This window comes from Oryctolagus cuniculus, chromosome 4, assembly GCF_051225735.1.
Source record: "Oryctolagus cuniculus isolate XC-2025 breed Fujian yellow rabbit chromosome 4, ASM5122573v1, whole genome shotgun sequence".
Taxonomy (NCBI): domain Eukaryota; kingdom Metazoa; phylum Chordata; class Mammalia; order Lagomorpha; family Leporidae; genus Oryctolagus; species Oryctolagus cuniculus.
Genome location: NC_142870.1, coordinates 138,299,458 through 138,316,713, shown reverse-complemented (window position 1 = coordinate 138,316,713; position 17,256 = coordinate 138,299,458). Strand labels below are relative to the sequence as shown.

At 41.1% G+C, this 17,256-nt stretch overlaps 1 protein-coding gene and 1 long non-coding RNA gene across 3 annotated transcripts in view; one reads left to right on the top strand and one right to left on the bottom strand.

The window, feature by feature from the left end:
• The window catches only part of LOC127493944 (uncharacterized), a 34,152-nt gene extending 28,437 nt beyond the window's left edge, over nucleotides 1-5,715 (top strand). Inside the window, exons 2-3 of one of the 2 annotated variants that reach the window (XR_007924538.3) lie at nucleotides 1,230-1,398; nucleotides 5,321-5,715. This is a non-coding gene — a long non-coding RNA (uncharacterized LOC127493944). The remainder of the gene's footprint in view (nucleotides 1-1,229; nucleotides 1,399-5,320) is intronic. The other variant, XR_016232744.1, reaches the window with a different exon arrangement.
• Nucleotides 1-17,256, bottom strand: part of SLC9A9 (solute carrier family 9 member A9) — a 626,265-nt gene that overhangs the window by 276,064 nt on the left and 332,945 nt on the right. The gene's annotated exons all lie outside the window — the stretch shown is intronic.

Below are 17,256 nucleotides of genomic sequence, written 5' to 3'. Positions count from 1 at the left end.
CTACTTGATGTTTCGAAAATCTTCATTTTAAATATCTAATCTGAAAGATATTAATGTGATATGCAATTAACGTGGATTAGCAACTGTTGCTCTTGAGGGAGAGGGAAAGTCCTGGTTAGTCCCCCTGGGGTAAATATTCCCACCAGCACTGATTTTCAGCTACCAATCCATTGGAGCTGGGGGCTGACTCCAGCTAGCTCAGCACACCACTGGGTATAATTCAAACAAGCAAAAGCTCCGTGGGGACCTCAGTAATTTCTCAAAGTATGAAGAGCTCCTGTAATCAAAAAGTTTGAGAACTACTAATGTACAATATAATCACATTTTTGTTTAAAACTATGTGTGTAGAAAAATTCAGCAAGGATAAAAGCACATACCAACCTTGAACGGTGATTATTTCTAGAGCTGTAAAACTCAAATTTTACTTGACAAATTTGTATACTACTTGAATTTTTATAAAAAGCATAAAACTCAAATAGAAAAAAAAGACAAAAAAATTCATTTTAAGGTCTGGAACTTGCTCAGAGACCTCTGGGCCTCAGTTTCCATGTGATAAAATGTAGTCCCTATGGGCTACTGTGAGTGCTACCAGGGTTTCCTGTAGTCGCCCCCTGTATGAGTCAACAGTATTTCCACTCGCTCTGGCTTATACCTCACTTTTGCAGTCACACTGGGGATGCCAGGGAACCTATAGCTCTTGGAATGAACCAAGCTGTCTCCTGTGGATGAGGCCTCTGCCTCCAGTGCTCCCATTCTTCCCAGTGCTTTCGCTTGTTCGCATCTAGTTATTCATTAGACATCAGTTGAAATGTGCATCTCATCAAGAACTCCTCCTCTGAATCCCTCAGCTGCCCCAGTTCCTTGTCATATAACCACTGGGGATCATGTCACTGTTCTCAAAGGGTTTAAGGCCACCTGGGCTCCAATAAGAGCACGTGGTGTTCTCCAGTGTGTGGCCTGGGCCTTCACAGAGAAGCAAACTGAGACTCATTCATTCACCCCACCGACGTAAAGTGAGTGCCTGCATTTTCTGGGCACATGTTGCTGGGCATTGTGGTATCACAGTGAATAAACCAGACCGAGACCGAGTCCCTGCTGTCAAGGGCTGATACAGCTCACATGCAACGTGAGCCTTGCTCTATGGCACACACAAGGGATAAGCAGACCTAGGCTGAGAACCAAGTAATCCTGTGTTCAGTGCTTGTCCCCCTGCCTGCTTTTCTTCCCAGAAGCTGAGGCTGTGTGAAGACTGACCTCAAGACACAAATAACTCAGTACTTCCATTCTCCGGCTTCTGGGAGGCATTGAGCCTAGTGTTAAAAATTCTAGAAGTCATGGATACAACCCAGTAGAAGGTGGCTTGGAAAGGATGAACACACTGACATCTGGAAAAATGCAGTAAGTGAAACTAAACAGATAGAAGTAGTCGGGTATAGAAGCATTGTGCATGCAAAATCTAGCAAGCTGACCTTTTTTGTGTTACTGATGCATAACCATGAAACACCTTTAAATATTGTATATCGTAGAATCATTTGAAGGGAAGGGTATTTTGACAAATGTGTCTCAGAGAGAGAAAAAGAATTCAAGTACATCGTCATTGTGAAAATGTCTCTGTCAGGGAAAGGTCTCTGTAGCTAAAGTAGAATGGCATTTCTTTTATTAATGAGGTGAACATTTATGGAGAACTATTATGCATATTTTTCAAAAAATAATAATGTAGTTTTCTCCTTTAATGTAATAAATACCTGGGTTTAGTCCACCTAACCTCTTGTGTAAAATATAATGCAATTTCTAACATAAGCACCTATGAATACATTGAGTCATATTCTTGCAAGCTGGAACAATTCACAAAGCTATCGCTTTCTTTTATTGAAGATTTCATAAGGTAAAAAGTGAGGGCAATAATCACCTTTCCCAGATTCCACTTAAAAACATTTCTGTTTATTGGAAGAAAGCCCACATTTTATACCCTGGAAGTTAATTAGGTTATCAGATGATAGCTTGAAACTCAAGACCAACTCATAGTAATCAAAAGGTGATAATGTTTTATGAATCAGGTAAATGTGGAAGTCAAAGAAACACAAAAAGGATTTATTGGTGCTTTTTAAATTTTGGAAACAAATTCTAAAATGATTTTAAATAAGGTGTAATTTCTGCTAAGCGAGCCTGCACCTAATCATCTCTCCATTTACCTAGGGTAAAGTGGGAAAGGTAAAATGGAATTTATGAGGTTTGAGTGACACTGACAGGTGAATATTTTGCACTGGATTCCTCAAAATGGCCACCTTGAAGTCTGATCCTCCTGTGGTAGTGTTCCCTCCCAAAGCACCCTGCCCTGGAAGCCTTCCCAGAGCTCTGGGCCTGCTTCCCTGGGGTCAGGCAATGACACTGCCAGGATGCAGAAGGCACAATGCGTCAGCAGGCAGGTCACTGGCTCCTGTGGAGCTTTGGAGCATCTTGGTCCACAGAGCCTGGGTTTACTCTTAGGAAGTGGCAGCAGGGTAGAGCTGGCTCGGAGCCCAGCACCCAGAGTGCTGACTTTCAGGGCAGATTCCAGGATTGCTCTAGCTGGACATTTGGGAACTTTGGTGACAAATTAGGATGCTGGACAATGGGAGCAGGAAAATATAGTTGGGGTAAATATGTTCAGTTTGTCCTGATATTGTCATGAATTGCAGCTGTTACTGAAGTCACTGGGGAACTAGAAGCACACCTACTGTTTTGGTTAAAAAAAAAAAGAAGACTAAAAGCAGTCACTGTTTGTGCTCTGTGACATCAGTGGAAACTTCTGATGCAATTTAACATCAAGTGCTTTCTTTTTAAATAGAACTCCTGGGTTGAAGCGTTTAAAAAGTGACAAGAAAAGTAACTTTGATGGCATATCATCAGAATGTTGAAGTGCACAATAGAAATGAAACCATTCCTCTTTCAAAAGTAGATCTGATATATCTAACTCCTGTAGGCTACCACTTAAATCATCAGAATCCTTAACCAAAGAAAACATTCAGGAAAGAATCAATAACTTAAAGGCCCTTAAAAGGGTTATATTTTTATATATATTTCAAGTTAAATATATATATGTATGTATTTTTTTCAAGTCAACTTAAAACGAAGTCACTGATGAACATACAGATGGGAGCAAATCTTAAAGGCAGCTTAGAATGCTTATTTTCTGTCATGAAAGTTGGGATACTTTCTGTGTAACAAAATCCACTAATATGTACTGTGTTTGAACAGAAAGAGAAATGCTGACAACAGATAGGTAGGGCTGGGCTATAGCCTATCAGGTTCTGCCAGTGATAATCTGGGTGGTAATGGTCACCCTCAAGTTGGACTTTATCCGTTAAGGTAGATACTTTTAGGGGATTAGCATTGTGTGATTTGTTTGGAATTAAGCAGCAATGTGCTTTTGGAAACAAGATTTGCCTTGTCCACTACCAAGTAGTCAAACATGTTCCTTGTGGTGACATGGAACTTCAGAACACTTATAACTACGGTACAATGTTTTTCTTGGGTGAGGATTTGGTGAACAGAGTAAGTTATTCTAAGATGAAAGTTCTTGAGAATGTTCAATCTCTTGAGTATGTTAAAGATTCCTTATACAAATATGTCTACTATTCGTATGTAGATTATAACTTTAAATACACACTTGATTCTTCTTCATGCCTTTATGCCATTATATACAAAATGCTTCACCTTTGCACAGTTCTGGAAAATGATCAAAGTGAGCCTTAACCGTAGCTTCTAAGAAACAGATGTGGTAAGTTGCCTCTTACTTCATCCCTTGTAGAGAAGGCTAATTACACACTTTGTCAATCAAGAAAAGCCACCTCCTCGACTGATGAAATTCAGGATTTGATTTCAGTTTCCCAAGTCTCAAGGGTATTCTCCAAGAAGGTATTACTTATTGTGGCTCCAGATAATTTTAGGTGGAGGAAAAGTGTGGACATTTTCCTCTTATCTAACATTAGCCATAGGATAGACAAGCACAGGATACTACAGGGTCCGCTCAACTATGGTGATAATGCCTGCCCCAGCCTGCCTTTGGTTCAGTGCTTGGGGCTGCCTCTCCTTCCAATGTCCACCTACACTGCTACTGTCACCTGCAATGCGAGTGCCGTCTCACTTCCTGGAGCACCTGCTCTTTCACTGCTGGCACCTTGAACTTCACATGTGCTTGGCTCCTCGTCTCTGTCTCTTGTGTCTCTCCCCAGTCAGAAGGGGAAATCTTTATTTTTGTGTGTCCCTTTTTTTTTCAAGATGGCCCCCTGGAGTTGCTTGAGCCTGCACAAATTCTTCTGAGTTTGCTGCCAAACATTTTGAGAAAAGGAACAGGTCATTTGTGTTTCCACTGAAACGGGCCTGCCCCATCCCTTCAATTTTACTAATTAGTGCTCCTCTCCTCAAAGTGCAGCTATGCCAGCAGGTGGGTGGCTTAGGAGGGCAAAGTTCATTTCCATAGTGTCCAATAAGAGGATACTGAACTGTAGGCTTTGTCAGACTCCTGATTTGTAGGCATTTTTCTCTTGAGTGTTAGTTGCCCTTTCCAAAGTCTAGCTTCCTTCATGAACTCCTTCTTCACACCTAGATCACTACATGCCTGGATCTCAATTACAGATAAGATTCAAATGTCTTCCTTTGGGTTGCTTGGGCCTTGAGCAAATCAAGAACTAGGGACAGGCACATATGATGTTGCCTGTGAACACTGTGAGGTCTTTCTTTCAATGACTTCTACCCAAAAGATAGAGACCATTTTTAAGGAGTGTGTTGCCTTATCTATTGGCCAGTGTTCCTGAGTTCTAGAAAAAGCTCAGTCACCATAGGAGAAATGTTCCCTTAAAATCAGTCAGTGTTTCCCTGGAGGGTTAGATGTTCTCACACTCGATTTGTCTCCAGACTATTTGTATGAAGCAAAAGACCCCCATAGACCGCAACTGGGTGCTCTAAAGGCAAGCCCCAAACCAAATAAATCAGCACAAAGGGGAGAGATGGTGGTGGTTTTCCTGAAAGGTTCTTGTAAATGATTAATTTATGCCAGAAATGAGTTAGGCAGCATCGTAAAAATGAATGACTATGACAGCAGCCTGAAGACCACCGTTTGAGAACGGCTGTGTAAGAACATAAAAAGGTGAGATCTTGCTCCTTTTGTGGGCCTAAGGAAGACCTCAGAGGCTACTTACAGAACTTTCAGAACCTTGCTGTGTCAGAACTCAGAAAATGGAAACTGCCAGTTCTCAGCCTATGCGCTAGCTCTGGATTCCTCTCTGCCACGCTAATTCTAGTTGGCTAAGAACTCTTTTGCTCTGACCTTGTGTTACAGGCCCCCACATTATCATTGGAGCAGCATCTTTAGCAAGGAGAGTCAAGGGTGCCAGCGCTGTGGCATGGAAGGTAAAGCCACTGCCTGTGGTGGCATCCCATATGGGCACCGGTTCGAGTCCTGGCTGCTCCACTTCTGATCCAGCTCTCTGCTATGGCCTGGGAAAGCAGTAGAAGATGGCCCAAGTCCTTGGGCCCCTGCACCCGCATGGAAGACCTGGAAGAAGCTTCTGACTCCTGGCTTTGGAGTGGCATGGTTCCGCCCAGCCAACTGGGGAGTGAAACAGCAGATGGAAGACCTCTCTCTCTCTCTCTCTCTCTCTCTCTCTCTGCCTCTCCTTCTCTCTCTGTGTGACTCTGACTGTCAAATAAATAAATAACTCTTAAAAAAAAAAACAAGGAAAGTCAAGTCAAATACAAAGTCAAACTCCTTAAACCCAAAACAGCATTTTTGCCAGTTGTGAGTCTCAAGGGCCATGTTTCTACACATTGCTGGGGAAGAAAAGCATGGTGTAAATTCAGAAACCTACAATGGCTAAGACAGGATTAGGGATTCTTTGCCAACAGAGAAATTCCTCTACTGTTGATCACATATCTTTCCTCTTCTAGTTTGTCCTTGAAATTTTAATTTGCAAAGAGCCAGGCATGCTATAAAAAGGGAAAAGGAGCATTTTTTTTAACAGCTTGGAACCAATGGAAAAATCCATCAGCAACAGCAAGTCACTGGGGTGTTCACTGTTGAAGCAGGTCTTTTATAGCAGGTCTTCTCTCCTCCCTCAAGAACATATTGGTCACTGCAGATCCCAGACAACTTCTTTTACAGCAGAACCCAGAACAATTGTGTGGAATGACTTTCGTAAAACCAAATGGTTATTCTCATTTCTCTTTCTGGTACTTCGCTCAGAGGTCTACATCACATCTCTGCTGGGAGAATTCTTTGGATTTTTGAGCTGTGCCTCTTGAAGCAATTTAGTTTCACTTCTAAAGGAATTTCACAAAGACAACACTTTTATCAGATATATTTTCTGTATCTTTCAAACCTCAAAGACATGACATCCTTAAATTCGGCAATCTTTAACAAACACACACTCAGGCACACTTATTCAGCCTTAATGCTTTCTGTGCTGCATCAATAAAATTTAATTAAAATGAGTAGAAAAATTATAGTAATTTCCATTTATCATCCCAAAATGCCATTATGAGACTGAAGCCCTTCATACCTGCACCTATCAAGCAGGGTGATAAAACAGTAATGGGCTATTAAAGGGGGTTATGCCATTGCCATCCTTAGAAATTCTAAGGTAATAATGGGCAACCATCTGTCTTAAATGTCATCAAAGCAGGGGCTAGGCCAGCTGATGTCTTAAATTTTATTCAGATAATTTTTCACTATGTATTGAATCAAACCCATCACAGAAGGGCACAGACCATATATATTCATATGTTGACACCCAAGCATTTTTTTCCTAAAAGTAATGGAAATGAGGGAAAGACACAGAGAGAGCCACAGGAGAAGAGAGCAGAAAAGAGGAGAGAGTAGAAGACATAAGAGGAGAGGAGAGAGAGAGAGAGAGAGAGAGAGAGAGAGAGAGAGAGAGAGAGAGAGATGAGAGGTTGAGGCTCTATATAATTAAAAAATACAAAGCCATTATTTTGGGGAAAACAATGAAGGGAATTAAGGTTTAGAGATTAATGAAGTAACTTCAGGTTTTAGGGGAGTTGAGAAAGGTTAAGAGAAAGCTTTGGAAACTTGCTGGCAAGAAATTTAAAGCTAATTACTCTGGACCACCAAGATGTTACCCATTGGGCAGAGACAATGGCCTCCCAGCAGGTGACTGTAACACACAGGTTTGCGTGACCTTGAGGAAGCAGCAGAAACAACAGCAGCAACACTCAGTCACCGTTAGCTACACACACTGATAAATGAGCAAAAAAAGCCAGCAGTGGCCCACTGGGAGAAATTATTGGATACACGATAAAGAGATTAACAGGAGACAGAGGTGAGATAGCACCCACCTGATGAAAAAAAGAAGAGGCTCTACCTACTAGGGCCCTCTTGGGGCAGTATTAGAGCAGGAAAGGGACAAGGGGAGGGGGTGGTGGTCAGCAGGGACAAGGTTCACTCAAGGTTCATCATCCTTCATTAAAGGGGACCGGGAAGGGAAGAGAAGTCCAAAGGGAGAAAGAATGGATGAGTGATAAAAGGAGAAAAGAGTAGTGGAAGGGATAAAGAAGCCCCAAATGATCAGCATCATATGCAAAGTTCCATACATTAAAAACTGAGAGGGAGGGCAGGCATTTGGCCTAGAGGTTAAGATGGCTGTGCCCCCCATCAGAACACCTGGCTTTCAGTCCAACTCCAACTCCTGATGCTAGCTTTCTGCTAGTACAGACCCTGGGAGAAGCACATGATGGCTCAAGTGGTTGGGTCCCTGCCACCTACATGGAAGACCTGGATGGGGTTCCCATCTCCTGGCTCTGGCCCTTGTCCAGCCCAGGACATTGTGGGCATTTGGCATTTGGGGAGTAAACTAGGAGATGAAGTGCTCGCTCCCTCCCTACCTGCTTCTGCCTCTCCATCAAAAAAATTTTAAAAAGTAGAAAAACAGGGGTGGCTATTTACATTCTAGGCTTGGGAGAAAACTTCACAGTGTACTATCTGTTGTCTATTATTCAATTTAAAATTCTTTTAAAGATGTGGAAGGGATGTGAATTTGTGTAGTAGTTAAGACACCATTTGAGATGCCTGAATTCCATATTGAGTAACTGGGTTCAGGTCCCAATTCCACTTCCAATACAACTTCCTGCTAATGTGCATCCTGGTCAAGTACTTGGGTCCCTGGCACCCACGTAGGTGACATGGATTGCATTTCAGGCTCTTGGCTTTTGCCTGGCCCAGTCCTAGCTCTTATGGACATTTGAGAAATGAACTAGAGGATGGAAGATCTTTGTCTCTCTCAAATCATTCACTCTCTCTCTTTCAAATAAATAAACAAAACAAAAAAAATGAAGAAAAAATATATTATTTTTAAAGAAAAAGTATATAACTAATTATATTAAAATGTATTAGGAATAATAATGCATGATGACATACAACTCTGTGTGACCTTCTTAACTTCTGTAAGCCTTAAAGAATCTGACTAATCAGTCTAGAGATTCCTCAGAAACCTGAATATAACCCTACCATACGACCCAGCCATCCCACTCCTTGGAATTTACCCAAAGGAAATTAAATTGGCAAGCAACAAAGCTGTCTGCACCTTAATGTTTACTGCAGCTCAATTCACAATAGCTAAGACCTGGAATCAACCCAAATGCCCATCAACAGTAGACTGGATAAAGAAATTATGGGACATGTACTCTATAGAATACTATACAGCAGTAAAAAACAATGAAATCTGGTCATTTGCAACAAAATGGAGGAATCTGGAACACATCATGCTGAGTGAAATAAGCCAGTCCCAGAGGGACAAATATCATTTGTTCTCCCTGATCGGTGACAACTAACTGAGCACCAAAAAGGAAACCTGTTGAAGTGAAATGGACACTATGAGAAACAGTGACTTCATCAGCCCTTGTACTGATTGTTGATGAACAACGTAATACTTTATCCCTTTTAGTGTTTTTTTTTTGTTCTACTTAATACTATTGGTTGAACTCTGTAATTAATACACAAATACTCTTAAGTGTTGAAACTTAACTGAAAAGTGATCCCTGTTAAATATAAGAGTGGGAATAAGAGAGGGAAGAGATGTACAATTTGGGACATGTTCAATCAGACTTGCCCCAAATGGTAGAGTTAGAAACATGCCAGGGGATTCCAATTCAATCCTATCAAGGTGGCATGTACCATTGCCATCTCACCAGTCCAAGTGATCAATTTCTGTTCACAATTGATCATAATGATAGGTCTAAGAGTCAAAGGGATCACATAAACAAGAATAGTGTCTGCAAATACCAGCTGATAGAATAAAAAAGGGAGAGAACAATCCAACATGGGAAGTGAGATACACAGCAGACCCATAGAATGGTAGATGTCCTAAACAGCACTCTGGCCTCAGAATCAGCCCTTATGGAATTCGGATCTGGCTGAAGAGCCCATGAGAGTATTTCAGGCATGGAAAGCCAAGACACTCTGGCAAAAAAAAAAAAAAAAAAATCTCTGTGAGTGAGATCCCAGTGGAAAGAACAGGTCATCCACAGCAAAAGCAGTGCTAAGAGGAAAGTTTATAGCAATTAGTGCCTACATCAAGAAGCTGGAAAGGAACCAAACAAATGAACTCTCCATGTACCTCAAGGATTTAGAAAAACAGCAGCAAATCAAGCCCAAATCCAAAAGGAGGAAAGAAATACTAAAGATCAGGGAAGAAATAAACAGAATTGAAACCAAAAAAAACAATGCAAAAGATCAACAAAACCAGGAGCTGGTTCTTTGAAAAATAAACAATATCGACACACCATTGGCCCAACTAACCAAAAAAAGGAGAGAGAAGACCCAAATCTGTAAAATCAAAGATAGTAATGGAAATGTAACAACAGACACAACAGAAATAAAAAGAATCATCAGAAACTACTACAAAGAGATGTATGCTAACAAATTGGGGAACCTGGAAGAAATGGATAGGTTCCTGGACAAATACAACCTTCCTAAACTGAGCCATGAAGAGATAGAAAATCTAAACAGACCCATAACCATAGAAGAAATTGAATCAGTAATAAACGCACTACCAAAAAAGAAGAGCCCAGGACCGGATGGCTTCACTGTCGAATTTTACCAGACATTTAGAGAACTACTAACCCCAGTTCTTCTCAAATTATTCCAAACGATTGAAAGAGAGGGAATCCTTCCAAATTCTTTCTACGAAGCCAATATCACCTTAATTCCTAAGCCCGGAAAAGACACAACAGAGAAAGAAAACTACAGACCTATCTCCCTGATGAACATAGATGCAAAAATACTCAACAAAATTCTGGCAAATCGAATCCAACTACACATCAGAAAGATCATTCACCCGGACCAAGTGGGATTTATCCCTGGTATGCAGGGATGGTTCAATATTCGAAAGTCAATCAATTAATCACATTAATAAATTGAGAAACAAAAATCATATGGTTATCTCAATAGATGTAGAGAAAGCATTTGACAAAATACAACACCCTTTCATGATGAAAACCCTAAGCAAATTGGGCTTAGAAGGAACATTCCTCAACACAATTAAGGCAGTCTATGATAAACCAAAGGCCAGCATCATATTGAATGGGGAAAAGTTGGAGGCATTTCCATTGAAAACTGGCACCAGACAGGGATGCCCACTCTCACCATTGCTATTCAATATAGTCCTAGAAGTGTTAGCCAGAGCCATCAGGCAAGAAAAAGAAATTAAAGGGATACAAATGGGAAAGGAGGAAGTTAAACTATCCCTATTTGCAGATGACATGATACTATATATAGGGGACCCAATAAACTCCTATAAGAGACTACTGGAACTCACAGAAGAGTTTGGTAAAGTAGCAGGATACAAAGTCAACGCTCAGAAATCAACAGCCTTTGTATACACAGACAATGCCAGGGCTGAGGAAGAACTACTAAGATCAATCCCATTCACGATAGCCACAAAAACAATAAAGTACCTTGGAATAAATTTAACCAAGGAGGTCAAAGACCTCTATGATGAAAATTACAAAACACTAAAGAAAGAAATAGAAGACGACACAAAAAAATGGAAAAACCTGCCATGCTCATGGATTGGAAGAATCAATATCATCAAAATGCCCATTCTCCCAAAAGCAATTTACAAGTTCAATGCAATACCAATCAAAATACCAAAGTCATTCTTCAAAGACCTAGAAAAAACGATGCTGAAATTCATATGGAGAAACGGGAGACTGAGAATAGCTAAAGCAATCCTTTACAATAAAAACAAGGCCGGAGGCATCACAATTCCAGACTTCAAGGCATACTACAGGGCAATTATAATCAAAACAGCCTGGTACTGGTACAAAAACAGATGGATAGACCAATGGAACAGAATAGAAACACCGGAGATCAATCCAAACATCTCTAACCAACTCATATTCGACAAAGGACCTAAAACCAACCCCTGGAACAAGGACAACCTCTTCAACAAATGGTGCTGGGAAAACTGGATGTCCATATGTCACAGTATGAAGCAAGACCCCTACCTTACACCTTATACAAAAATCCACTCAACATGGATCAAAGAACTAGAGATGCGCCACGACACCATGAAACTAATTGAGAGCATAGGGGAACCCCTTCAAGATATCGGAATAGGAGAAGAATTCCTGGAGAAGACCCCACAGGCATGGGTAATCAAAGATAAAATAAACAAATGGGATTACCTCAAATTGAAGAGTTTCTTAACAGCAAAGGAAACAGTCAGGAAAGCGAAGAGGCAACCAACAGAATGGGAGACGTTATTCGCAAACTACACAACAGATAAAGGATTAACAACTAGAATCTACACAATGATCAAAAAACACCACAGAATCAAAACAAACAACCCAATAAAAAATGGGCCAAGGACCTTAACAGACATTTTTCAAAAGAGGAAATCCAAATGGCCAACAGGCACATGAAAAAATGCTCAGGATCCCTAGCCATCAGGGAAATGCAGATCAAAACCACAATGAGATTCCACCTCACTCCGGTTAGATTGGCTTACAGACAGAAATCAACCAACAACAGATGCTGGCGAGGATGTGGGGAAAAAGGGACACTAATTCACTGTTGGTGGGAATGCAAACTGGTAAAGCCACTATGGAAGACAGTATGGAGAATCCTCAGAAACCTGAATATAGCACTGCCACAGGACCCAGCCATCCCACTCCTTGGAATTTACCCAAATGGAATTAAAGGGGAGAAAAAAGCCATTTGCACATCAATATTTGTTGCAGCTCAATTCACAATAGCTAAGACATGGAATCAACCTAAATGTCCATCAACGGATGATTGGATAAAGAAACTATGGGATATGTACTCTATGGAACACTATACAGCAGTAAAAAACAATGAAATCTGGGCATTTACAACAAAATGGAAGAAGCTGGAAAACATCATGCTGAGTGAAATAAGCCAGTCCAAAAGGGACAAATATTACATGTTCTCCCTGATCGATGGCAACTAAACGAGCACCTAAAATGATACCCATTGAAGTGAAATGGACACTATGAGAGACAATGACATGAGCAGCCCTTGTCTAGACTGTTGAGGAACAACTTACTATTTTATTACTTTTAGTATTTTTGTTGTTGTTGTTGTTGTTGCTCGGTTTGCTCTACACAAGACCACTGGTTGAACTCTGCAATCAATGCACAACCATTCTTAAGCGTTTAAAAATTAACAGAAAATTGATCTCTGTGAAACATAGGAGTGGGAATAAGAGAGGGAGGAGATATATAGGACGGCACATACTCACTCAGACCTACCTCCAGTGGTGGAACTAGAAATGTGCCAGGGGATTTCAACTCAACCTTACCAAGGAGGCAGGTACCAATGCCAGCACACTTGGAAAAGTGATAAGTATAAATACACAACCGATCAAAAAGATAGGGTAAGTGTCAAAGAGATTACACAAATAAGACCAGTGTAAGCAAATAACGAAAGATAGAATCAAAAGGGAGAGAATGATCCTGCGGGGGAAGCAGGACACACAACAGACTCATAGAATGGCAAACGCCCAAAACAGCACTCCTGCCTCAGAATCAACCCTTGGGACATTTGGATCTGACTAAAAGGTCCATGAGAGTCTCATAGGCATGGAAAGCCATGACACGGTGGCAAAAAACAATCTAAATGAAAGATCCTGGTGAACAAGACCCCAGCAGAAGGATCAGGCCATCAAGGAGAGAGGCGCCTTTCTCTGAAGGGAGGAAGGAACCTCCACTGTGTATGGCCTTGACTAAACAAATTCAGAGTTGGTGAACTCAAGGGGCTTCCATAGCCTAGACAGCTCATAGCAAGAGTCTCGGGTGATTGCTGACATCATAAATAAGAGTGCCAATTGTTAAATCAACAACGGGAGTCACTGGGTTCATGCTCCCCATGCAGGATCTCTGTCCTTAATGTGTTTAACTATGAAACTCAAAAACAACACTACTAGTCGAACAATACCCTATACCTGGTTCGGTTGTGTGAGTGCAGCCTGTTGAAATCCCTGCTTAGTATATACTAAGTTGATCTTCAGTATATGAAGGTAATTGAAAATGAAACGTGATGAAGGGCGGGATGGGAGAGGGAGTGGGAGAGGGGAAGGCCACGGGAGGGAGGGAGGTTGGGGGGGAAGCCACAACAATACAAAAGTTGCATTGTATATTCTACATAAAACTATTGGTTGAACTCTGTAATTAATACACAATTACTCTTAGGTGTTTAATTAATGCTATAACTAGTACTCAAATAGTATTTTACACTTTGTGTTTCTGTGTGGGAGCAAAACGTGGAAATCTTTACTTAATATATGCTAAATTGATCTTCTGTATATAAAGATAATTGAAAATTAATCTTGATGTGAAGGGAAGGGGAAGAGGGAATGGGAGAGGGGAGCGTTGTGGGTGGGAGGGCAGTTACGGCGGGGAGGAAGCTATTGTAATCCATAAGCTGTACTTTGGAAATTTATGCTCATTAAATAAATAAAAAAAAGAGAACAGGTCATCAAAGAAGGAGGTACCTTTCTCTGAAGGGAGGAGAGAACTTCCACTTTGACTACGACCTTGTCTAAATGAGATCAGAGTCTGCGAACTCAAAAGGCTTCCATAGCCTTGGCAACTCATGACAAGGGCCTAGGGTGATTACTGACACCATATACAAGAGTGTCAATTTGTTAAGTCAACAACAGGAGTCACTGTGCACTTACTCCTCATGTAGGATCTCGGTCCTTAATGTGCCGTACATTGTGATTTAATGCTATAACTAGTACTCAAACAGTATTTTACACTTTGTGTTTCTGTGTGGGAGCAAACTGTTGAAATCTTTACTTAATATATGCTAAATTGATCTTCTGTATATAAAGATAATTGGAAATGAATCTTGATGTGAATGTAAGAGGAGAGGGAGTGGGAGAGGGGAGGGTTGCAGGTGGGAGGGAAGTTATGGGGGGGAAAATCCATTGTAATCCAAAAGCTGTACTTTGGAAATATATATTCATTAAATAAAAGTCAAAAAAATCTCACTAATAATGATACTTACCTTGCAGATTTTTTGGTAATGTTGATCAGGATAATTTGTGTGAAACCTATATGGGTAGTATTCAGCACAATATAGTATTCAACAATTGTTGATATTAAAATTAAAAAATGTAGATAGAACAGATGGTTTACTAGAAATGTATACATGGCCAAAACTGACTGAAGAAGAAAGCTTAAATATTCAACCATATAATATATTGAAACCATTATCAAACAATTACTTCTGGAATGTCACAGGCTTTCTAGTAGTTTTTAACAAATGTCTACAAACTCATCGATAGTCCTCCCATCAAAAGGCAGAATGTGCCGGCGCCGTGGCTCAATAGGCTAATCCTCCACCTTGCGGCGCCGGCACACCGGGTTCTAGTCCCGGTTGGGGCGCCGGATTCTGTCCCGGTCGCCCCTCTTCCAGGCCAGCTCTCTGCTATGGCCAGGGAGTGCAGTGGAGGATGGCCCAGGTGCTTGGGCCCTGCACCCCATGGGAGACCAGGAAAAGCACCTGGCTCCTGGCTCCTGCCAGGATCAGCGCGGTGCGCCGGCTGCAGCGGCGGCCATTGGAGGGTGAACCAACGGCAAAAGGAAGACCTTTCTCTCTGTCTCTCTCTCTCACTGTCCACTCTGCCTGTCAAAAAAAAAAAAAAAAAAAAAAAAGGCAGAATGTAACGCTTTCACTGAGTGTGGGCTGTTCTTAGCGAATGGATTCTAGCAGAACGTGGCAGAAGTGACAGCGATAGCTATAGAGTCTAGGTCATAAAGGGCATTGTTTGCTTCTGGCTCTCTCTCTGGGTTCACTCACTTTGTGGGAAAATTAGCTTCCACATCACGAGGACACCCTGAGTAGTCCTATGGAGAACACATGCTAAAGAACCGAGGCTTTCTGCCAATGGCTGCATGAGTGAGGAATCTTGGAGTGAATTCTCCGCCCCCAGCCAAGTCCTGAAGCCCGGCCCAACAGCTTGGCAGCAACCTTCTGATTGCTGCTGGGCCAGATTTACCCAGCAAAGCTGATGCTTCTGGATTCTGGGCCCTCAAACCATATGAAATAGTAATACAAGGTTCTTTAAGCTGCTAAATTTGGGGTTAATTTGTTGTATAGCACTAGGTAACAAACACACCAAATGTTTATAGAGATGGGTTTTGGATCATGGTGCATATCTCTTACTCACTGCTATCTGTCCAGGTTGGCCCCTGGGCTATAGAATTGGTTCCTCCTCTCTAAATCATCATACTTCCTTGAACTTGTCTCCTCCAATAAAATGCTAGGCTTACAAGTTTATCTTTACGATGTCACCTGGCTTGGAAGTTCTGAGGTTAAATTCCTAAGTGCTGGCATATGCTATGATATGTAGACGTGTCGTTAAGAGAGTAAGATAGATTATCAGAGAAAAAAATTTACATCAACAATTTTCAAGGAGAAGCATGTATCCTTTCCTACTAATCTTTATTTCTCCCTGGCCCCAGTGCCCAGAGCATTGAAGGTACTGGCTCCTGTGGGTGCCAAGCAGTTGTCTATGGCTCATACTATAATGCAACTTGGTGGTGGAAGAGAGGCTTCCCAATGAGGGGTTCACAGACAATAATTCTTTTTGGGCACAGAAAGTACAGTGTGTTCTTGCCCTGATGTGGGAGCTCCACTCTCATTAGCATTTAAAAGGGAACACTTATTAGCTGAACTACTAAATGTCCTTTATATAATATAATGGGTTTCATTGAAAAGAATCACCAGCTTAGCTAAGGAGAAATTTAAACACTTTGCCATCATTTATAAATTCAACCCTTCTAAGATGATATTTTTAAAGGTACTTTGAATGAAGGGAAGAAGAAAAGTGGTAGAGAATTTGACAAAGGAAATGTAATTAGAGCAGAAAATAAAGGCAATTCTAGGCTTTATGAAGATATCTTTGATCTTCTCCGAATCCAGGGAGGCAGGGGCATTGTTGCTAGGACACTCTCTCTCTATGTGCCTTGGAACAGGTAACTGGGCTGGAACGTGCCTGCTTTTGTCAAAAGTGATGGGGGAAAATGCACAAAACCATAATCAAAAACCACTGTAATGCAAATCAATAAGGCAGAGATACACTGCAGGAAACTTGCAAAGTAATAGAACTGTACTTGATCTTTCTTTCAATATCTCAGCATTCCTTAGATATTGCCTTATGCATCTACTCATTAAATTTAAATTAATGCATCATTAAGGAATTAAATAAAATCATTAATTAACATTTATTGTTTTTCATTTTTGTTTTTTATCTTGAAATTTTTTAATGGTCATGACTCATTCTTTCATAACTTATTAATTCAGTAAGAATTTATTGAGCTACTAAGTTCAAGGCAAAACTAAATGATAAATTTCCATAAACTTTTCATATAGACCACAATATTCTAAGAAGTTAGATAGGGCAAAAATATATTTAGATGGATGGGCATTGTGGCAAAGTCGGTTAAGCCACTGCTTGAAATGACAGCATCCCATGTCAGAGTGTTGGTTAGAAACCTGGGCATTCTGGGGCTGGCACTGTGGCATAGTTGGTTAAGCCTCTGCCTGCGGCACTGGCATCCCATGTAGGCACTGGTTCAAGTCCTAGATGCTCCACTTGTGATCCTCCTCCCTGCTAATGACCTGGGAAAGCAATGGACAGATGTAGGAGACCAGAAAGAAGCTCCTGGCTCCTGGTTTCGGTTCTGCCCAGCCCTGGTCATCAAGGCCAATTAGGGAGTGATCCAGTGGGT